General features: G+C 34.3%; 1 pseudogene; it reads left to right on the top strand.

The window, feature by feature from the left end:
• Positions 1–22,271: 22,271 nt before the first annotated feature.
• On the top strand, positions 22,272–23,803 carry LOC120122230 (annotated as a pseudogene).
• The last annotated feature ends 1,994 nt before the right edge of the window (positions 23,804–25,797 follow it).

The raw sequence follows: 25,797 nt of genomic DNA, 5'->3' as shown, positions 1-25,797 counted from the left end.
AGTTTGATCGATTTCAGACGCTTCGGTGGTGTTTGTTTTGTAGAGGTAAAAGGTCTGCAGTCTGCGGACCACATCTGCAAACATCTGCAGACATCTGCAACAGAAAAGTGAACCAAAAGTCTGTAGTCTGTAAGAAAATACTGTTTTTTTTTAACGTTTGCAGACTGTAAAATGAACTGAAATATAAATAAACTGATTTTTTAAACTTAAAAGATTTTTGCAATACTGAGATTAAAATCATTTTAGTTTTACAATACTGAAATTTAAATAATCCATACAACTACAATAATAAATTATTTAAAATAAATCAATCTATATTTTAAAATAAATCAATCAATACTAATAAATTATTTAAAATCAATCAATCCATATTTTAAAATAAATCAATTCATACTAATAAATTATTTAAAATAATTTTTTTTAAAATAAATCAATCCATATTTTATAATAATTTATTTTAAAATAAATTATTTTATAATAAATTATTTTATAATAAATTATTTTATAATAAATTATTTTAAAATAAATAATCTTATTAAATTATTTAAAATTATTTTAATAAATAATTATTTTTTATAATTGTTCTTGAAGAGATTTGAAGACCTTTGAAGACATAAAATCATGTCTGCACCAAGAAGAGCTCGCGCATACGTTTGAAGAGCTTCTGTCTTCTAAAAAATAAACAGTCTGCGAAACCTAATGTCTACGCGTAGTCTGCACGATGCAGACATAAATAATTTGAAGAGTTTACACAGTGAAAACAAACACCACCTTCCAATATTTAGGAGTCTATTGTAAATAGTTGTGTAACCCATTTTACGCCTTAGAATTTTTAGGACGAGAGTAATTTCCATGCTTTTGAGAGTGAGGGCTTTTACTCTGGCCGAGAAATCTATAAACGGGATTCCATCTGCAATGCCGACGTGAATGTCTTCATCGGTGAGATTGATATCACCATCGTCGATCGGGATCAGGTCCTCATCCTGATTGAGTTCTTGATCACCAGTGAGAGCTTCTTTGTAGGAAACATGTGTCTTCGAATCAGAGGAAACCAAGGGGTTCAGAGTTGATCGTCATACCAAAGGCGGATGAGACCAGAATAGTCTCGTCCGGCAGATCTTCATCTCATCGACGTTGCTTTTTGGGGAGGCGGGGGTCTTCAGAAATGATGCTCACAGGGTTTCCCTCAAATGCTTATATACACCCTTATATTAAACATCTAAATAAATTAAAATTAAACATTACAAAACATAACTAAATTAATAATAAGAGTTTTTTTTACAAAACTTAAATTAAATTACAATAAAATTTGAAATTAGTTTACACATAATTTAGTAATTTACGTAGAATGAAAATTAAGCCATTTTTATTAATATGGAATAAGTTCAAGATAGTATCTGTTCAATGATAACTCTCAACCATTTAACATTGAATGCTCACACTCATGACATTATTAGTGCTTAAACCTAGAAATTTAAAGAATAACAACAATTTCTTTTTAACTGAAATTACTTTGTTCTGGCTGAAAATTAAGCCTTAATATTTACTAACATAATAATTTCTTTTTCAGGCAATAAACATTAGAAAATTATAATAATTGCTTGTTTTACCCCCACTCTACTATAAAAAAAAAACTATTATTTTACTTATATAATAATAATAATAATAATAATAACGAAAAGATAAAAATATGTACATAAAAACCGCTTTCTTCCTCCTCATCTCTCCCCCTGTTTTTTTTCTTTACAATTTGTATTAATTTTATTGATCAATCTAACATTTTTTTTACTTTTGTTTAACCGGCGACGACATCGATTTTGATGCTAGTTGTTGTCTTCGGTTATCTTTTTCTTTATTTTTTTAATTTTTTTAATAAGAATAATTATGTCTATGTGACATGTTCTTTGCCTTTATGACACACTTATATTTGCCTTTGTGACACATTTTTCTCTACCTTTTGGTAGCTTACGATTTTTTTGCTGTTTTTTTCGTTTATATTTTTTTCACAGGATTAGATTTGACATGGCCATGGCTGATCAAGATGACGCTTATTTGTTATCTTACTGATCTTCCTTGCTTTGGACTATCAAATTGATTTAGATACGCGTTTTGCACTTGTGTATAGTTTACTCACGTCGATTGACTCTAATTTGCTATTTATAGGTGGTCTTTTAGTAATTTTATCCTTTTTTAGTTCATTTACCGATGTAGTCATATTTGTTCGTATCTTTATTTTATTCGAGCATTATTTAGGTTTTTTTAACCTTTTTCCTTTTATGGTCATTGTGTGATCTAGGTGGCTAGTTTTTGTGTTAATGGTTATAGGAAAATGTCCTGATTATAATTTAGTTTACATTTATAGTTATGCTCGTAAATCTTCATTGTAATTATAGATATTTTATAATTTTAATAAAACTAACGGTTTTTTATAATAAAAAAATATGTACATAAAAATAATAAATTATGAAAATATATTTCATAAAAAAACTTTTAATGTCCTTTTAAAAAAAACTTTTAACTTCTTTCATGTTTTATATTTTGTCTTTATACAGTTATCGCAATTATTTTCCGAAAAATCATATTTATATATTTACTATTCTTTAATTTTTTTTTAAAAAAATATTAAAAACAAGTACCAAAAAATGAATAGAAATAGAGGGCAAAACTTTCGAGATAATGTTCTGAAAGAAATTAATTCACGAGCTAATGCACACCCAAGATTAATTGCTCAAATAGGGTGCCGTAGGTCGCCATGCATTCCGGGCGACCTTGTAGGTCGCTATGTACTCCGGGCGACCTACCCTTGCTCAAACAGAGAGAATGAACGTGTTGCATGGCACATGCACGTCCCAACACATAGGTCGCCATGCACTCCGGGCGACCTACCCTCGCTTGGCTTCCCTTGGATTCCCTCGCATAGCTCGCTCGGTTGCCCTCGGATGCCCTCGCATAGCTCGTTCGGATGGCCTCGGTCGGATGGCCTCGGATGCTCTCGGATGGCCTCGGATACTCTCGGATGCCCAGCGTGTTGGGACGTGCATGCCACATGCAATCTCTTGTAGCTCGCCGGGAAGACATGGCGACCTAGTAAATCGCCCGGAAGGCATGGCGACCTACCGCCAACACTGTGAATTTCACCTTTTTTGAGCAATTAATTTTGGGAGTGCTTTATCTCGTGAATTAATTTTTTTCTCAATATTATCTCGAAAGTTTTACCGAAATAGGGTGATAATAAGTATTTTCAACATCTATAAAACAAATTGAGGTATTTTGTATTTCACAAAAGAAACATCTATAAAACCAAATATTTATCAACGGTAAAATGAAGAAGAATTTTACTCTTAATCAATATATATACATATATATGACCATCTAATTTAGAGATTATTCACATCCGTAAGATTTTTTTTAAAATTTGCATTGAAACAAAACGTACCAACTGTAAGACAGCTGTAAACTTTATAATATTCACTCTGCTCTATTATCATCTCTCCCATTTATTCACTTCATTCGTAAATTTTTTTACAAAAAAATAAATTTTATTTTTAAATCGCCATTATTCTTTTCCTTCTGATTTGCAAGATACTAAAAAGAGTAAGTTCTAGAAATTGAATTTATGGCCCAAGTAATTGTACATGTTACTATTTATTTGATTAATTTAATAGTGATTATAAGTGAAATTATCTCTTTGAAAGATTTTTAATCATTTAACAATAAACGTTAGTTATTGTGTTCGAACTCTAAACCTCTGAAGATAACAACCATTGCTTTAACCCGATATCTCTTTAATTTCTTGTTATGTTTCCAATTGTTTATGTCACTCGATACTTTGTTATGTTTCGAATATTTTTGTAACGGTTTTTCCCTAAAACATTGATAAAATAAAAAACTGTTAAGTATATAAATGGTCATTGACAATAGAACATTAATTTGTTGAGTCTAAGACTATTCAAAATTATAAAATTATCTCTCGATTATATTATACTATTTTATTTAGTCCTCTAATTATTAAAAATTATAAAATAGTTTTTTGACTATTCTTTTTTTATTAATCTAAGTAAATACTAGACAATATATGTTCAAAGATAATTCTTAATCATTTGACATTGAACGTTCACACCCCTGACATTTCTTGTGCTCGAACCCGAGACCTCAAGGAATAACAACAATTCATTTACCACCGATGTCATTCTGTTCGTGTCCACCTAACTATTTATGTGTTTCAAATATTCATTTTCTATTTAAAAATTGACGACCATCTGAGCTTAAACATTAACCTGCTAATTCATATATATAATAATATTTTAATGATATTTATTGGCACTGTCGTTGCTTTGAAGCACTGACTCGACGATATAATATTTCAAGTACTGGCTCGATGACATAATATAAACAAAGAGTCAATTCATAAAACATAGTTCAAATGATTATAGGATTCGATTTTATCATGTCTCAAATAATATGTTAATTTCTAATTTAGACGATCGTTACTTTTTTAACGTGAAACGACATGTTTGGAACATATAAATACTCGTGTGATCATTTTATAATTTTTAATAGTTGAAGTACTTAATAAAGTAACATCCTATAATAAGTGATAATTTAAAATTTTTAATAATCGATGTACTAAACAAAATAGTATCCCATAGTATTTAACTTGTATATTTTACCCATAAAAAATATAAAGAATGTGTAAGTTTATATGAGAAATTGACTGGTGACTGCTTAATTGAGGATTAAGTAATTAATTGAACTTGAGCTTAATTTTTCATGAATAGGATCGACAAGGGAATCAGAACTCCACCAACGGAGAAAATTGACCGATAAATTGGGACGGTAAAAGACGTAGGGGGTAACGGACTCTACTTTTTCATGATAAATAAATCAACACGTGTTCTAACTGGCGCTCACCGGTTATCGGTTGTTTTCCCCCATCTTTCTGTAGGACCCATCCGCAGCCGCCGCCAGCACCCCGCCTCTTCTCTTCTCCGCCCATGGAAGGGAGAAAAGTGTTTAATAATATCTAATCACATTTAGTTATTATTTTACTTCATAAATCAAAATTCAAATACTAGCATTTTCTCTTTTATTGTTTGGGGGGAGAGAGAGAAAATAAATAGAGAGAAGGAATAGAAGAGAGATAAAGGGACGTCTTAAAAGTTTTTTCTGGCGAAGCCAAAGCTCTCAATCGCTCGCTGTGATTCGCAGACAAAATCCAAAGGACGAGAAAACCAAAATATGGAGAAAGAGAGAGAGAAAATTTGACGAAGAAGCATCAGGAAGGCGACATTTCTTCTTATCCAATCAGTATGTCCCTTGCAACATTGTTGTTATTATTAATCCTTCTTTTTTTCCTGTCAATTTTTTTCAATTTCCATGTTATTAGTTTTTAATCACTTTGTTTTTGTCCTGATTTGTTAAATGAGATTAATGAAATTATAAACAGATCTAATTCGCTCTCTGCTTTTTGTTTCCCATGTTCTTTTGAATCTAGCAGTTCTATTTGCACACACCTATATATTATGTTCAGTTTGTTTGGTTTATGATATTAATAACTGCATATGATTACTGTTCAACTATGTAATTTTGTATTTATTTATACATGCATTGCATTTTATCTATATTTTTAATTTCCTGACTGCCGGAGGTCTTCCACGGAAGCTACTCTCAACCTGGCGTTGGGGGCAGCCTACTACCCTACCTCCCCCTTACCCCCATTGCATATGGGAATTGGGTTTTGTTGTTGTTGTTGTTGTTTTGTTTATGAAATACTGAGATTTGGTACTTCTTTTTCTTCTGTTCGTTTGATCGTGAGTTCCTTTTTCCTGTTTTATAAATTTTTTCTGTTTATTCTCCTTTGACTTCTGTAACCGGTACTTACACAAACGAAAAGAAAGGCCTCTGTAAATTATTTTTCCTTTATAAATCTCTATTGGATCGTTTTTTTATTAGATTCAAATTTCCGTTTGATTTATTTTATCATTTTGAATTTCAATCGAAACTTTTCTTTAGTTTTTTTTCTTTTTGTAGACATTGATTTTTTTCATTTTATTTTTTTTTATTATATTATATATATATATATATATATATATATATATATATATATATATATATATATATATATATATATATACTACAAGCCCAATTTACAAAGAACCCAAAAATGAAGCCCATTTACAATCCCGGACCCAAACCAGTTCTAAACCCAACTTGTTCAGGCCCAAATGGAGATAACCCGTTTAGGGTTACTGTTAGGGTTTCTAACCCTAGCGCCGCAGCCGCCTCTCCAGCTGCCAGAAGCCACTGCCTCCACGCCTCTGCTGCCAAGTGCTCCAATCGACCATTGCCGACGGTCAGCTGCCAGATGCTCGAACCCGCTACAGCCACGAAGCCGCCGCCTCGCCGAGCTTTCCAGAAGCCAGCTGCCTCACCAAATCAATGCTTTATGGTGAGTCACCGCCATAGCTTGGTGACTCACCGAAGACCGCCATATTATACGGTCCGACGAGAGCCTCATCGAGGTCTATAAAACCGAACCTGCAAAAACAAAGAGAAACACAGTCACGGAGAGCAAGAAAAAACCAGAGAGGAAGAACCGGAGATAACAAAAACAGAGGGGCAACCAACACACAGACAAAGAGCAACGGAGAACAAGAGACCACAATAACGACGAACATGAACAGACAGCAACCACTCACAGCAGCCAAATATTGAAAGAAAATAGAGGAAAGAAGCTTACCAAGGAAACTGCAGTCATCGAATTCTCCTTACGAGGTCGGAAAATCGAAAGTCGAAGGTAAAAACCTTCGATTTATTTTTTAGATCTAGAACGATCTAAAGCGTTTTAGGACAAACGGAGGCCATATTCGGCCTTAGAAGGTCTAGATCTATGCTCTAGGGTAATTTAGGAGTTCTGGTCACTGTGAGCGGTGGTCGGCGGTGGTGATCGGCGCTGGAAACGGAGGTCGATTTTCTCCTCCGGTGAGAGAAAACGAGAGCTTCTCTCTCTAAAGAGGGAGAAGCAAAACCAGAGAAATGAAATAATGGCCCTTAGGGCTGGTTTAAAAGGGTTTAAATACCCTCCCCGAACGGCGTCGTTTCGGGGAGGGGTATTTGTGTAAATTCTCGTATGGTTAAACCATACACGCAGTCACCAGAAGTTTATAAACTTCCATTTTAGCCACTAAAATCAACTTATATGTCTTTTTAAATTGGTGTTTTAATTTTATTTTATTTATATTCTTGCCACTGATTATATATGTTTATGTATATATTTAGAATTAAGGATTAATTATATTATTAATATACATATTATATTAATATTTCGAATTATAAGTTGTAAGTTTTAATATTTTACATTTTAATCCCGTATATATTATTAAGGCTAAATTACACTGTAGGCCTCTGGATTTTATGATATTTTAAAGTAGAGTACTAAGTTTAAATATTCTACATTTTACACTATATTTTTAATTTATTTTATTTTAATCATTATTTATTTACAATATTATTACTTTTATATTTCAATTATTGCTTTAATTATTATTTATTATTATCTTAGTCATATAAATATACATAATAATATTTATTTTATTTGTTTTCTATGAAATAAAAATCCTATTTATGAACTAGATATGTTTAATTTTATTTTATTATTATGTTTTAGTTATTTATTTATTTTTTAAGATTGAAGGAAAGAGTTGTCTTAAAACAACTAGAAGCCCTTTTCTAATATTTTTAAATAAATAAATATCTTACTATATTAAAATAATTTTTTATTATTTATTTTTTAATATTAAAAGAAAGAGCTGTCTTAAAGCACCTAAAAGCCCTTTTCTAATATTTCTAAATAAATAAATATGTTAAGGAAATATATGTATATATATATTAATATATTTTCTTTAAATTATATTAATAAATTTGAAATAACATGATTATAAATTAAATATATCTTTGAACTTTTAAATTTTCAATAATAGAGACAATTTATAGTTAATAAGTACCAATTTTGGGCGTTGTAGGGGGTGCTAATCCTTCCCTAAACGTAACCGACCACGAATCCATTTTTATTATTAAAAAGAACGAATTTTTGGTTATAAACGCAGATCAGTTCATCTTTTAACTGATGTTTTCTTAAAAACTCTTTTAAAAGATAATTTTTAGGTATTCGACCTACCTGACCCAAAAGGTTGATGGCGACTCCTTAAAATATTTTTAAAACCATTTATTCACATCACTTTTCCCACCAAGTAAAAATTTCGTGCCCGGACGAAAACGGGTTACGACAGCTTGGCGACTCCGCTGGGGACTGGTCAAACTTTTAAAATCAATTATAAATTGTCTCTATTAATTATAAATTAAAAATTCATATATTTAATTTATAATTCTTTCTTTTCAATTTTTCTATATATACTTATTATTTTTTATAGTATATATATATATATATATATATTATTTCATTTTATTTGCAAGTATTTTCATTATTTATTTTTCTGTCAGAGGTTTGAACATTTCTCATCACACACAACATTTGCATTGCATAACATAATCTCTATAACTGAGATTTATCCCTTTTAAGTGGGAGTGAAAGCGACGTCTTCTTGAGAATTTATTCTCTGTGTCAGACCTAGCAAGTAGCTTTCGGGGTTCATATATTCTATGTCTTCGTGAGAATTTATTCTCCGTGTCAGGCATAGGGAAATGTATCCCCTCGAATTGAACTCAATCCACTTAAGTCTGTAATGGATTAGGATTGAGGGTTTGACAGCCCAAGGGGGCATCAACAAGGACAGTTCGAGTACCTTTACTCTTAGAACTAAAAACCCTGCATATAATGAACCCTAGAAATTCTCCTGATTTAAGACAGTACTGAACCTTTGTCTGTAAGTGTATACAAAGGAGAAATAAGCTTTAGCTTTTAATTTATTATTTTCCTCTCTGAATAAATGCATGTGAACTAGAAATCATGCAGTTAGGATAATTTTTCCAAACAAAGCATGGAACTAGAAAGCATGAGGTTAAAATTTATACCTTGATAGATAAATTTTTTTTCCATTAGTTGGTACCAACTATTCTATTTTTCTTATTTTTTCATGCATGTTACATTGCTCTGATCTGTTCATATTGATTTCTTTTGTTTGCATTGCATGATCATGGCATAACCAAAAGGTGTTTACTTGAAAGACTATTCATCATATTGGAAAGAAATCGTAAATGGACAAAAAGTTTTATGATCAAAAAAAATATGATGCGGCCAAGAAAAGACATCCTGAGGGAACTCTGAAGATAGAGGAGAGCTATGCACCCAAAGATCGTATGCCCATTGAAGAGCAAAAGGAGATACGAGAAATAAGAGAGCAGATGTCCAAGATGATGGATAGAATATCTGTTTTGGCCAAAAGAGAATATATTCCTGCACAGAAAGAGAGAGAGCTCAATGAACTTAACCCTGCAATGTCAGATACGCAAGGGACTTCGGATCTTAACCAACTTGAGAAATTATAGACAGTCATCATTCATATTCACAAATCTTCTGTAGATACCAAAGAAATGGTGACCACTGTAAAAGCTCCCAGAGATGAGAAGAAATCATGTAATCAGAAATCATCGAAGTTTGGTCTGCTCCATACATTTAAAACTCAGGTTCAATCCAAGACAAAAGGTGGTTCTCATCTTGATACTATCCCCATATCATATAAAGAGTTGTATGAGAAGCTACTTGAAGTACGAGAAGTGGATCCATATTATATAAAATCATTCCAACCTCCGTATTCGAATTGGTATAACATCAACGTTTATTGTAAATATCATGCCGGAGCTCAAGGACATACCATTGAGAATTGTCTTGCCTTCAAACGTCGAGTCCAATGTCTTTTGGATCAGGGAATCTTACAGTTTATGATAAATGATCAACCTAGTTTGGTAATTGAAGATCCTGCCAGATCAACACCAAATTTATTCAAAGGTAAGAGTATCAGTAGGGGCCCCCAGAGAGAAGAAGATTTGCCAAGGTTCGAGGCTCAAATACGTCATTTAAAGTTTGGAAATGATAAATTGAGCACAGAAATGGAAACCATGCATGAAGATTTCCAAAAGGTCAGTCAAGCCTTTTAAAATGCTGGCATAGGAAACATCCCAGAAGAGTGGATAACAGGGGTCACCAAACTGAAAAAGAATTGCAATATAAATGAAGGACTAGCCAAGAAGTTTTCTCATGATTTACAAGTTGCAGAAGAAAGACACAATACAACTGTCATAGAATTGAGAAAATATCAAGTCAACAATCAAAGGTTGAATAGTACTATGACCAATAGGGAAGCATCATATCAGATCCATCAGCATGGGATTGATACTGAATTAGAAGCCACTATAGACAAGAACAAGACATTGAAGAAATGTTTAGATGATTATGGAGATCTTGTACGATAACTTTTTGAACACAAAGATTCTCTCACAAGAAAAAATGAACAACATTGTTTACAACTTCGAGAATTGACACAAAGGATGAAGGAAAAAGACAATGTCATGAATGAAGCTGCTGCTCAAGCAAACAATGTGGCTCATAAGCTGGTAGACTTAGCTGGCTTCACGAGAGAATTAAAGCAGATGGATAACTCCACACCTGAGTATAAGTGGAAGTTAGTTTGGCTTTTAAGTGAAATAGAGAAATTAAGAGTGAAAGTTATTCCCTACATGTAAAAGTTTTATTTGATGTACCGAAACTTTTGTGTCCAATGAAATCTGTTCTAAGATGATCACTCTTGAGTAAACACCTTTTCATATATGCATTTTCATTTTGCATCTTTGCATTTTTCATTTTTCATTCATACTTTTATGTTTGCCTTTGAATTGCACATTTTGCATTCTTATTTTTCCATTTATGCATTTTTCACATTTTTATTTAAGTACTGTTATGTACTTTAATTATAAAAACATGTAAATAATTCATGAAAGGTTCTGTAACAGTAAAAACCAAGACTATTCATTCATATTACTTTACTATCATCATGAAAACAATGAAGCAATCTTATAAGGGACTACAAGACCAGTGGCCATAACAATTGACAGGGTTACCTCAGGATATAAGGAAAGAAGCGTCAGATTCAGTACCAGATGGATCAGATCAAATTATTCAGGGAATGGAATCTGATAAAGAATAGATAACTGCTAAAGAGAAATCGTGCTATCAGATTGAAGAGTCGAGAAAGATAACATACCATGGGGCATCCCACTCAAACCTAAAGAATAGCCTCATTAATTATTTACAATATGAGGAGAGAGTCAAGAGGACAGAGAAAGCAATCAGAAACATGAAAAATGTTAGTGCCCACCATAAAGAATTAGAAGCAAGAGAGCTCAGCTTGGTTCCAGATTTGATTATTCCCCATGAATTCAAAATGCCAAATTTTGAAAAATATGATGGCACCAGTTGTCCTCTAATCCACCTAAGAATGTTTTGCAGAAAAATGGAAGGATATTTAAGCTCTGATGATCTGTTAATTCACTCTTTCCATGATAGCCTCGTTAGTCCAACAGTAGTCTGGTATAATCAGTTGACCCAAGAACAGATTAAGAGATGAGTTGATTTAGCTGATGCATTTTTGGAACAATATCGGTATGTTAAAGGCTTAACTCTAACACGTATGGATCTTCGAAGAGTAAAGAAGAAAACCAATGAAAGATTTCAAGAATATGCCTTAAGATGGAGAGAAGTGGCAGCACAAGTTCAACCTCCCATATTAGAAGAAGAAATATCACGTATGTTTCGTGATTCCCTTCCAGCGCCTTTCTTCGAGTTAATGCAGGCAAATCCGAAAAAGGAATTCGAGAATCTTGTGACAAGTGGAGATTTAATTGAGAATATAATCAATGAAGAAAACTCAAAAGTCACATCCAAGAGCCCAACGGATCAAAAGGAAAAAGCTGATCATGTGAATGAGTGTCGCATCCAGAGTCCTCGCAATTGCAAAAAAAAAGAGCAAGTAACTGTTCGGATCAACCAAAGAAAGTCATGCGATCAAGAAAAACTTTGGAAGTGTTCCAAACTTCTATTTCAGACTTGTATCCTCATTTGGTTAAAAGTCAATATATCACACCAAGACCAACTAAAGTAACATCAAACCCTTATGCTCATAGCTATGATCAAGATAGTGTTTGTAATTTCCACCTGGGGGTAAAGGGGCATTCTACAGGCAATTGTAGGCCACTGTTAAAAGAAATTGAGATGCTTGTTGACAAAGGGGTTTTGACATAAGAAATGATCAAGAAATGAGGGCGAATGAAGAAAAGAACCCTGATCCTATTACATACCCAACATTATAGGAATAATGAGGCATGATGCATAAACAAGTGGAAGTGTTATCTACCACTGTAGTACTTTCTATTTTCAGCATCTTGTTTGAACTTGTTTTTTGTTTGTTCCTTTCTCCACCTTTTGTGCAATAAATAAATGTGTGTTGCTTTTATGGTTATGAGCAAGGAATCAAGTTTTAACCTTGAGATTATTGAGTATCAAGTAGATTAAATATTCTTTTAATTTTTCAAGAGTTATAGATCTTTGGCAAGTGGTAAAATTGTATCTTTCATATCCCATTCAACGCCAATTACTAGACCCTTACCAAAACTAAATCCTGACACTACATTTATCTGAGACTCTGAAGTAATGTCTCCACCTGTTTTTGAGACACCAACTCTAGATGTTTACTTTTTAGGGTAGAGTTGATCGATTCATTATACTACCTTCCACCATATACATGACTTTAAAAGTCACACATTTTTCCTTCCAAACACAAAACCATTATAAACCAAAAGACCTCAAAAGAACCAAACTTTCAATTATCCGTGAATCTTACAACAAGAAGAGACGAGATGAGGCATCATGGACCAACTCATTGAAGATAATTTCGAGTGATTAGGGCATACTCAAGAAGAAAGAAAAAGTGATTAATTGAAATAAATATATCATGCATTAATTACATTTTTTCATGTAAGTAAAGTTAATCTTGAATATTCATCCCCCTGGAGATATCTCTTTTTACAAGGACTTCTATATATGAGATGACTAAACTTCGCGCACAGATCAAGCACGCCAACTCAGTGTCATATCACCCAAAGATGAATGGGGCATTTGCAGGAGCAAATAAGAACATCAAGAGAATCATTACAAAGACCACTGAAACTTACAAAGATTGGCACGAGAAGCTAACTTTTTCCTTATATGCATATTGAATTACTGTGCGAACATTTACTGAGGCAACACCTTATTGTTTAGTCTATGGGATGGAAGTAATATTACCAATTGAAGTTGAGATCCCATCATTTTGTATCCTAAAGGAGGACAAATTGGAGAAGACTGAATGTATCTAAGCTCGATTTAATCAATTAAACCTTATTGATGAGAATCAATTGAAAGCTATTTACCATGAGCAAATGCATTAGAAACGGACAAGAAAATACATCCAAGAGAATTCCAAGAGGATGATCTAGTGCTAAAAAAGATTTTGCCTATACATAAAGATTTCCGTGAGAAATGGATGTCTAATTGAGACGGGTCAAATATTGTAAAAAAGGCCTTTTCCCGAGAAGCGTTAATATTGGCAAAAACGGGTGGGAAAGTTCTGAGAAACCAAATAAACACAGATTCTGTCAAGAAATATTATACTTGAAGAAGAAAAAAGGACAAAAAAGAAAAGGAGGTGTTCAAAGAAATTGAAGTCTTATACTCATCCAGCAAAGAAAGAAAGAAAAAAGAAAAATCCAGCAAAGAAAGAAAGAAAGAAAGAAAAAAAAAAGGAAAAAGAAAAAGGGGAGAAATTGAATCAAGATGGGTGACTCCAGCGAGCCTCAAGTTACAAGATGGATCAAGTACAATTAATTCAGATATTCATATTCAACAAGAAGAGCAAGATGAAGATATGAAAAAATGGAAATGAATCCAAAATTTGGCAGTCTAGAGGGATCCAGATGATGGAAAAATCCCCAGCAAGGCAGATCCAAGTCAAGCAAAGCAAGATTGAAGGCATCTAAAGAGAACATCTTCAGAATTCATTCCGCCTCTCAAGATTGATTTTTATTTACAAAAATTGGTTTTTAAAATCTTTAATGCATGATATAAAAATGATAAAAAAGGGGTTCAAGATTTAAATTTTTAAATAACATCTTGAAACCAAAGGAGGATTCGAGTTAAAAACCTGAAAAGGCGACTCAAATATTGAATGGTGCAACAACGACATAAGAGACGATTTTAAGCTCTTAATAAAGCACCACACATCTCAAAAACGTTCCTGAGATTCTGGAAACGACAAGCATCTCTACAAGATAAGCATAACAACCATTTCTTCAAGATAGTGGAAGCCCGAAGCGACATACTGAACCAACTTAAAAGAACCTACTTTATCAGAATCCACCTACACCTTAAATCAGTCAATAGTTTTGACACTTGCCATAGGACTATGATTTTTGAATGATTTAAAAGTGTAGTTGATTTATTTGATATTCATTAAACTCATTGTTTATGATTTGATTATATTGTGAACCTGAAAGGGGTAATACTTTACAAAATTCTTTCATTCTTCAATAAAGAAAGGAGAAAAAACATTTTCAAACAGGACAGTCTCAAATGAAGAAGGTCCTTGAAGCAATTGTTGCTTATTCTACCTCTGTTGTAGAAAAAGAATGAACGAGGCCAAAATAATGAAGCATTTCACATTTTTGAAGGCAAGTAGTCCAAGAAGCCAGAAAGTCTGGAGAATTGAACTTGTGACACTCTCCTATGACATTATTAGCAGCTCATCAAGAAAGTTTATCGTTTATCTCATGCTGAGGGCGATAAGCATCACCAGACAGATTATTTTCCCTAACCATCAATTCATGTTCTCTAGAAGATTACATCATAGAGCCATGAACAAGTCACTACCTACACTCTGGTTATACCGTGATGCTGGCTCAAGTCTTGATACATCATTGCTACTTCTTCTATGTCGATCATTTTCTTTTTCAAGATGATATCCATTATGTCCTTCATAAGATTGCTGAATTTGAATTTGAGGACTTATGGCACAGAATAAGACATTGGAACAGAATTTACCCTTATAGGCCTTTCATATTGGGTAACATTGGTTACAGGATTCCAAAAGTTGAAGATGACCAGTTTTACTATCAACTAAACTGTTCCATGATTCGAAAAAGTAGAATATGTCGATGTGTATTTTGGAGCAGCAAAAGAAACAATCACTGTAGCAGTCATTGCAAGAAAATGCACCAACAAAAATCTTCTAGTTCATCCTGATTTCCAGTAAGGTTGTTACGCTGGATGCCACTGACAACAAGGTCGAATTCGACAAATCTACTCATCAATTGCTCCAACCAATCATCATTCAGTTCTTGCTCATCTGTTTTCAAAGGTATGCCAAGACAGCAAAAGGCAACTTCTGCATCACTGATTCCAGAGAAAAGAGACATGACATTGATACCACCATGGAACTTGTCTCTAGCAGCTCCTCATGTATGGTTTTTAGGGAAACCTAAAAGCATTTCCACCTCATCAAGTTCAAGTGGAGTAACTTTATTCTTTCCAACCCATACCAGATTCCATTTACAGCACTCATCAAGAACATACTTCTGGACACTCGAAGGTGGCTCATCGTCATAAGCTTCAAGAGCCTTACAGATCCTTTCTGTTAATTTGGCACTTCCTGTACATGTTTGTAAACAGTTCAACTTTGTTCTTGGATCCCAGGAAGGCCATCATTTCTTTGTCAATGGAAAAATATCATGTATAGTGCGTGGAGAAAACAAGATAAGAGGAAATCTGTTCTCAATTGGCAGATTATGAATATAGCCCCTTTTCAGTATAGCAACATGAAAATGCTTCGAATCTACAAATTCTGGCTCTACATTGAATAAGTACTGTGATATTCCAGTCCAAACATTAATTGGAGCAAGTGCCACGTTCTCGTAGTAGAAATAAGGAGACCCAATATCATCTTCTGGAAGTGTTCTTTGAGTTATCTGATCTGGTTCGGTAGGAACCCCAGAACCAATTATTGGAATTGAAAGATGAACTGCATGATCGTCTTCATTAAGAAACTTCTTTTCAAGCTTCTTCTGCTTATTCCCTTCCCAAAAATCATAGCTCGAGTTTAGCCTTTTCTTGTAATTAGGATCATTGCATAATGGATTCTTATCTTCTACCAGAAGAAGTGCGTCAGCAGTCTTTGATATTTGAGCAGCACATATAAAATCTGTCAACTCTGTAATTGATGAATTCAGAATCTGTCAACTCTGCAATTGATGAATTCAGACCACACCTCTTCATGGCTATTAAAGTCTCAGCCTCTGAGAATCCCATTTTTGTCAAGTATAACAGTTTATTCTCCTCATCAGAATCAGAATTCAGGATTTCCTCGGTATCAGAAAGAACTATCAATATCTGTGAAATCATCCTGAAAGATCGCTTCATAATCAGATGAGTTGTTATCAGAATCAATATGTTGCATGGGTGTGGATTTTTCAAGAGCCTGTACCACTGTATATGTAGTTTTTCTATTGCATCAGATTACTATTTGCATAAATTGGTTTCTCTCTTATGGAAAAGTATATTTCAGAGATGGCCTTCACTGAAAGATGATAAGCCACTGTGTCAGCCTGGAACGAATTACCAAGTTATTTTTACTGCTCTGTCTGACTAGATCCCTCCAGATACAGAAAATGATCACCTCATTCAGAAGACACATATCTCAGACGTTTCTGTCAGAATGATTGAGTATTTCTTAAGTTTGTGACAACATAAAGAGAATTTCTCCAGTTACTTGACGATACTACTGTTTAGTGACACCAGAATGAGAGTATTCAAAATAAACAGATTTGGGGCAAGAATAAAGCTACAAGTACCTACAACAGTTCATTGTCAAAATTGGACCTCATGGGGGATCATGACATTTCAATCAAACAGACGTCGAGAGTAAACCAGAAATAGAAAGTTGAGGCATCTCGAAAACCCAATTCAGACAGATCTAGAGGGACATCTTGAGGGCCCATTTCAACTAGAAATAGAATATTGGGGCATTTTGAAGGTTCACAGCAATATGAATATTTGGGCATTTTGAAGGATCATCTTAACAAGAAGTAATGTTGAGCATACTTTTAACATCTGTATCAGCAAATATTGGGGCATTTTAAAGGTTTCTTCAGACAGATCCATGTGGGGCATTTTGAAGGCTCAAATTAACAAGAATGTTTATTCCAGAATCAGGAATCAGAATCAGGAATGTTGATGTATCCTGAATGTTTATTCCAGCAAAATGCTGGGGCATGCTGAAAGCCTTTTTCAATCAGAATGAAGAATGTTGATGTATTTTGAACGTTCGTATCAGCAATTGTTGGGGCATGCTGAAGGCCCACATCATCATGTGTCAAGATCATTGACTTGAACAAATATTTCCAATGAGACAGAAAGGTATGAAGAATGAAAATGGTGAAACAATGACAATGAAGTTGACTATACATAATTGCTTCGTTCATCAGGCAATTACATTATGATCATGTTGTTGAACAAATATCTACTCAGCAAGTATGTTTTCAAATACCCAATCTTCTTAACCGTGTTTCACATGACATCGTGTTTTTTGTTAAGCTACATCACGGTTGCATGAATAAAGATGGTCCCCAGGTAGACTACTCGATCCAGGGTTCAGTTCCTCAAAATCTCAGCTTTGAATTTTTGCATTCTGTGTGTCGGTGATGATTGGAAATATTTCTTTGAGATCCCTGTCAGTTAGTTTCAACCATACTGTTGAGGTTACGAAGTTGTTTTTCACATCAGTTTTTTCTTAATCGATGACATTGGAAAGAGAGACTTGACTCACTTACATTACTGTTATTCCCGCTGTTACTGGGGTTATCATTACCAGCCAGGCTGAACTGATTTTTTTTTATCTATTTTGGGTTTATCATGTACGTTTCATCCCCAGCAGCAAGAATTTCAAGGATATCTTTCTGTACATGGATCCTATAGCTGAAGTGTTTCTACTCTCTACAATGCTCATTATAGAAGAAAACGTGATCAGTATTACACTTGCCCTTGCCCGAGATGATATCGAGATCAATTAGTGTCTCCTATTCAATTCGACACCAACACATTTTGTGAATTTGACCAACTTTTTGGTCATACTAACATCACACTTGAATCCCCATTGAGTTTTGTTCTCAAATGGTCTTGTGACATCATACAAAAATTTTGAACATCATGCAAAGAGCTTCAATGATTGAGAAATCTTGGCAGAAGCCATACAAAAAGGATGAATATGTTGTCAAATGCTTTACAAACATCTGAACTGAAACCACAGGAGATGAAGAATGTGTTGTCAAATGTTTTATGAACCAGTGATTATGGTGTTGAACCAATGTTGTTATCATATGGTTTTCCTTTATTGATCCAAGATAAATTTTGTCTTCTTCAACCCCAAGATTAAAAGTGAGATATAATGAAGATTTCTTTCCACAGAAGGAGAGTTGAAATTTTAACAACAAGAAACTAGTGGCGCCAACTAAGGTTGAACGATAGGTTGTTGTTAAACATCTCGACATGATATGGTCCAAGTTGCCTTATTCGAGATCTGATTATATGTGGAGACATGAAAGGAATTGGAATAAATCTTCCTTGTGATGTGTTTCAAGAGTTAAATTAGAACAAACTCTACTCTCCTAATTAATCCCTGCTGAGTCAGATATATCTACATCTACACTCTTCAAAGATGATAGATTCTCTTTTCAAAGATGATAGATTCTCTTTTTAAAGATGATAGATTATCTTTTCAAAGATGAAAGCTTTATTGGATTTCTACACAAGTCCAGACAAAGAAAACCAGTGTTACCAAAGACAAAATAGGGCATCAAAATCCTAGTTCTGACTACGGCAAGAGTTCCACAAATGAAACATTTCTTATGAGACTTAAATGAAGTCAAGAAGACGCAAAGATACAAGTTGACCAGATGATTCTGCAGAAATGCAAGCTTGATAGCGTAAGTTGCTACACTGATATCCAGAGGTAACCCTGGCAATAAATGATGAAGTGAAGGAAGACCAAGTTCACCACTTTGAAGTCAAATGAAGATTGCATCAACATTCATGCATTCATAAGAACATCATTTTCACAATAGGCAATGAATTACATTGATACATCTGAGTGCATTCAAACATGAAGTTTTACAGATCTTCGGAAGAACAAGAAGATTCATGGTAAGAAATACCTTACAAGAAGAAGGTATTCGAAACCGCAAATACAGGAATCATGCAAACATCTGAAGAAGAGATGGAAGCAATCCACAAAAATTAGCATTATCTTGAGATTGGGGCATGTTACCCAATCAACATGTTATTTCAAAAAAACAGAATGAGAAAACGATTTTCATAGTTTCTCATTTTATCTTTTCTAAAATGAAATTGTTGAAAAGTAAGAAAACGATTTTCTTAGTTTTTTTACTTAGTAAACTATTTCCAACAGCTTTATCTTGAGATTGGGGCATGTTACCCAATCAACATGTTATTTTGAAAAATAATGAGAAAACGATTTCCATAGTTTCTTATTCAATCTTTTCTAAAAATGAAATTGTTGAAAAGTAAGAAAACGATTTCCTTAGTTTTTTTACTTAATAAACTATTTCCCACATCTGTAAGTCCTGCAGTGCATGATGTTTCCAAAAAGCCTTCGGGAGCTTTTTGATGTTTTCAAAGCCATAGGGTCATCTGTAAGTCCTGCAGTGCATGATGTTTCCAAAAAGCCTTCGGGAGCTTTTTGATGTTTTCAAAGCCTTAGGGTCATCTGTAAGTCCTGCAGTGCATGATGTTTTCAAAATGCCTTGGGGAGCTTTTTGATGTTTTCAAAATCTTTGGGTCATCTGTAAGCCCTTCAGTGCATGATGATTTCAATATTTCATCCTACTCAAAAGAAATCAAATGAAAAAATTATTGTCTTTTTCGTCTTTGCTCTATTCTTGTTAACACAAGAATGAGCAAAGAGGGGCAGCTGTAGACATTGATTTTTTCATTTTATTTTTAAAATTATATATATATATATTACAAGCCCAATTTACAAAGAACCCAAAAATGAAGCCCATTTACAATCCCGGACCCAAACCAGTTCTAAACCCAACTTGTTCAGGCCCAAATAGAGATAACTCGTTTAGGGTTACTGCTAGGGTTTCTAACCCTAGCGCCGCAGCCGCTTCTCCAGCTGCCAGAAGCCACTGCCTCCACGCCTCTACTGCCAAGTGCTCCAATCGACCATTGCCGACGGTCAGCTGCCAGATGCTTGAACCTGCTACAGCCACGAAGCTGCCGCCTCACCGAGCTTTCCAGAAGCCAGCTGCCTCACCAAATCAATGCTTTATGGTGAGTCACCGCCATAGCTTGGTGACTCATCGAAGACCGCCTTATTATACGGTCCGACGAGAGCCTCATCGAGGCCTATAAAACCGAACCTGCAAAAACAAAGAGAAACACAGCCACGGAGAGCAAGAAAAAACCAGAGAGGAAGAACCGGAGATAACAAAAACATAGGGGCAACCAACACACAGACAAAGAGCAACGGAGAACAAGAGACCATAATAACGACGAACACGAACAGACAGCAACCACTCACAGCAGCCAAATATTGAAAGAAAAGATAGGAAAGAAGCTTACCAAGGAAACTGCAGTCATCAGATTCTCCTTATGAGGTCGAAAAAAAATAAATCGAAGGTAAAAACCTTCGATTTATTTTTTAGATCTAGAACGATCTAAAGCGTTTTAGGACAAACGGAGGTCATATTCGGCCTTAGAAGGTCGAGATCTATGCTCTAGGGTAATTTAGGAGTTCCAGTCACCATGAGCGGTGGCCGGCGGTGGCGATCGACGCCGGAAACGGAGGCCGGTTTTCTCCTCCGGCGAGAGAAAACGAGAGCTTCTCTCTCTAAAGAGAGAGAAACAAAACCAGAGAAATGAAATAATGGCCCTTAGGGCCGGTTTAAAAGGGTTTAAATACCCTCCCTGAACGACGTCGTTTCGGGGAGGGGTATTTGTGTAAATTCTCGTATGGTTAAACCATACACGCAGTCACCAGAAGTTTATAAACTTCCATTTTAGCCACTAAAATCAACTTATATGTCTTTTTTAAATTGGTGTTTTAATTTTATTTTATTTATATTCTTGCCACTGATTATATATGTTTATGTATATATTTAGAATTAAGGATTAATTATTATTAATATCATATTATATTAATATTTTGAATTATAAGTTGTAAGTTTTAATATTTTACATTTAATCCGTATATATTATTAAGGCTAAATTACACTGTAGGCCTTTGGATTTTATGATATTTTAAAGTATAGTACTAAGTTTAAATATTCTACATTTTACACTATATTTTTAATTTATTTTTATTTTAATCATTATTTATTTAAAATATTATTACTTTTATATTTCAATTATTGCTTTAATTATTATTTTATTATTATCTTAGTCATATAAATATACATAATAAATAATATTTATTTTTGTTTCTATGAAATAAAAATCCTATTTATGAACTAGATATGTTTAATTTATTTTATTATTATGTTTTAGTTATTTATTTATTTTTTAAGATTGAAGGAAAGAGTTGTCTTAAAACAACTAGAAGTCTTTTTCTAATATTTTTAAATAAATAAATATCTTACTATATTAAAATAATTTTTTATTATTTATTTTTTAATATTAAAAAAAGCTGTCTTAAAGCACCTAGAAACCATTTTCTAATATTTCTAAATAAATAAATATGTTAAGAAAATATATGTATATATATATATTAATATATTTTCTTTAAATTATATTAATAAATTTGAAATAACATAATTATAAATTAAATATATCTTTGAACTTTTAAATTTTTAATAATAGAGACAATTTATAGTTAATAAGTATCAATTTTGGGCATTGTAGGGGTACTAATCCTTCCCTAAACGTAACTAACCACGAATCCATTTTTATTATTAAAAAGAACGAATTTTTGGTTATAAACGTAAATTAGTTCGACCTACCTGACTCAAAAGATAATGACGACTCCTTAAAATATTTAAAAATTATTCATCATTTCCCGTCAAAAAAATTTTGTGTCCGGATGAAAACGGTTACGACACTTTTCGTAATAGGTTGAATTTGTTAACCTGACAGCGTTTTCTTTTCCGGGGGACCCAAAAAAAGCTTGTGCTTGTTACAGTGATTCGAAATTCCTAAATCATTATTTTTGGAAAAAATTTCACTTTTGAAGTTGGGGAGGTGGGCGGAAGAGTCATTAGAGGATCGGTCCTGCGAGTCGTGTTTGTTGTTTGCAAGCTCTTGTCAACAAGGAACAGAGGGGCTTACATGTATAATGGGAAGCGTTCACTGAAATTTGCCGAATCTGACGGCACTCGTCGGGAGACAAACTGCCTAAGCTCTCCTCCGACGATCTTCCAGCAATGATAGCAGTGATAATGGTAATATATATACTTCCTCCCCACAAGACTCACGTGACCTCCTCTTGCCTGATTCAAGTGACCATCCGACGTTGACAGTAAGCAATCTGATTTTCTTCGGATTTGGTTTCTTCACTTATCCACCGTCACTCCTTGGACTAGACAAAACCGAAGACAGCCTGTTGGGTTCTGTGGAGGACTTACCGGAGGAACAGTCTGGGAATGATGGTAAGGCTTTCGAATTTCATGAGGTGGAGGATGGTTGTGGGGAAAATGGTGCGGAATTGTCTTCAGATTTGGATTCCTTAATCCAACCATTGGGGAGACAACTCCATCAGTTGTCTGATAAGGTGTTCAGGTCTGATTGGTTCCATTGCCTTGTTGAACCGGAGTTTTTGTTCCTTATTATGAGTTTATTTAGGAGTGGAGAGATCTATAAGTTGAGGAGGTGAATGGAGTGATTGAGCATCGGATATACTTTCTTGTCAACTCCTTCAATGGGAGGCATTTGATCCAATTCGACACAGGTGGATGCATTGCCAAGGATGCCACAAGAATGTTTCATTTTTTCAGATAAGGAATCTTTGGCTGTGGGAACTGAATTGCTTGTTTTGGAAAGAGTTGACTTCTCAGGTTATATATAGATATAGTATTTTGACAAATTCTTGGACTTTTGGCATAATATGAATGCTCCAAGGTGCTGTTTGGGTCAGCTAGTCTTGGAGAGATTGCGATTTTAGCTGGTGGTGTGATTCTCAGGGTAATATCCTGAGCTCTGCAGAAATTTACAATTCGAGACACAGAATGGAGACTCTCCCTAGCATGAATAAGCCGAGGAAGATGTGTAGTGGAGTATTTATGGATAGAAAATTTATGTAATTGGGAGTTGGGAAGATACTAGGGTTCTCACTTCAGGTGAGGAGTATGATCTAGAGACTAGAAAATGGACTGAAATTCCTGATGTCTCCTGGAAGGAGTGGAGCAATAGCGAGGCTGAGATGTCTGCAGCAGCCGGTGCACCCCTCTGGTTGCGTTGTAAATGATGACTGTATGCTGCTGACTATGCGACATGGAGGTAAAGAAGTATGATAAGGGGAGAAACTCATGGTTGACTATTGGAAGATTGCTGAAGGGCTGTCTCAATGAATGGTTGGGTCTTGCATTCAGAGCATGTGGAGATCGCCTTATTGTGATCGGTGGACCTAGGACTTCAGGGGAAGGTTTTATAGAACTGAATGCATGGGTTCCAAGTCAAGGGTCGCCTCAATGGAACTTGCTTGCGAGAAAGCATCGGGTTGTTTATAATTGTGTGTCATGGGATGCTAGTTGATGGATTTTGGTGACATCATGTGCGTGAAATGTTGAGACACTGCCACTGAGGTTTACATTATTGGTTTCTCCTCCTACTCAGAATTCTGAATTACTGTTAATGGTAATTTTCCCCTTCTTTCCTTTTTATATATTTTCCCGTTTGGATGGGATAATGGGAAGAACTTCAAATTTACTCAAGATTGATAGAATGATTTACTGATAGCACATCTTGAGCTTTTGTTTCATTTTACAACTTCAAATTTCTTCCATTAAATTCGCGTCTTCCCCCGTTTTAAGTAACATGAGAACTTGAAAGTTGGTGTCATGTAGCACAGGATAGTTTATTGAAGTACCAACATATTGGAGTCGCTATCAGAGATTGTTGAAGCTTTTTAAGAACACAGAATTAGTCATATGGTTCTTCATCCTTAATTTCTGGAATGGTGTTTAAGGGAGAAAATAAGTCTGGGGGTTGTAATCTTGGTGTTGGCTGATGTACTGATTACATTGATCATTACAATTGATGGGTTATATTCCCAGAATTTTTTTTATGTACACTTTGGAATCTTTGTTGGTTTTAAATTTCTTTTGTTCAGCTGATGCTTTATTCTTATTCCCTTCATTTATTCCATAGCATGAATATAGAACTATACTCATATATGTTAAGACGTATCATAGTATAATTACTATTGGAAACTTGTGTATGATTTAGCATCAATTTCTGTTTATATATCTCATTTCTAATGGCAATTATAGATTAAGTGCATGTTTTTCTAGTTTTTTAAACTTTAAGAACGACACCTATTATGACATGTCTCCATGACATTTTTTTCAGGGCTGGTGGTGCAAATGTTTATATTTTAGAAGCTAGGTCCCGAACTACACACACACACATGAAAGCATCACACTAATATAGCCTTTGTGAAGAATATCTTTGTGCTGTCGATACTAGGCATGGGAATTGTCTCGGTTTACGGGGATGATATACAATGCATGCGTAGTTTCCATTTTCTTCTGTTCTATAGGTGGGAATATGGGCCAGTTTATTTTGTGTGTAAGCTAGATACGTCTTTGAAAATCAGAAAAATTAAGAAATCTTGCAAAAAATTGTCTCCACTAACCTGTTTGGCCTGTGTATACATCAGTTTCCTTTCACCTCATTCCTCTGCTGCTATATTTAATCCAATTCACACACCGAGTTTTAGTCAGTCCAGGAAAATTCTATTAAGATTTTTGGGTTCTTATATTGCAATTTTGGGAATGCCGACACTTTACTAAAATCAGAAGGTGGTCCTGTGCCCCAAATTTCAATTTTTTTCCCTTCTTCTCTGCAATCAATTCTGTAGTGCTCGTCATATTTTTATTTTTGGGGGGACTTTAGGTGTGTTGTTTTCTTTCTTTATTAGCTGGGAAATTTGATGCTGTTAAAAAATATTAGGGTAAACTATGCAAAGGGTAACTAATGTTTGATTAAGTTTTTGTTTTCACCACTGATGTTTAAAAAGTTACAAATCGGTCACTAGCATTATCGTTTGTTACAAATTGGCGACTCGACATTAATAGTTGTTATTGGGGTGATGGAAAATTGATGTGTCACGTTAATATGATTTTTGACATCATTTGACCATATTAGACCATTTTGACCAGCACTTCTTCAACTCAACCCATTCTTCTTCTTCAACCCAACCAGACTTGGATGCTAACGGTAAGCTTCTTCATCGCTACAACCTGGCTCGCCCAAGTTTTGCAAAGGGATTGCGAGCGAAATAACGGGTTATTGGGTCAGTTCGAGAAAGTTGGTGGATTGAACGCTTCAAATGAGCCTCTGGAATCCCTTGGCAATGACGGGATCAACTTTTATTGTTTGGCTGAGTTTTCCTTCGGCTTTCTTCTAAAACTTTTTTTAAAATAGTCAAAAGTTTTGTTTCCACTGACTTTGTTTCAACCTTCATCAAGCTAGTCCATTTTGGGTGCTGAAGGGCTCAACGAAGTTCCATTTCCAAGCTCATCATC

The sequence above is a fragment of the Hibiscus syriacus genome, unplaced genomic scaffold (genome assembly GCF_006381635.1).
Source record: "Hibiscus syriacus cultivar Baekdansim isolate YM2019G1 unplaced genomic scaffold, ASM638163v2 tig00110384_pilon, whole genome shotgun sequence".
NCBI lineage: Eukaryota > Viridiplantae > Streptophyta > Magnoliopsida > Malvales > Malvaceae > Hibiscus > Hibiscus syriacus.
The sequence above is the reverse complement of the archived record's forward strand: the minus strand, read 5'-3'. Positions and strand labels throughout refer to the sequence as shown.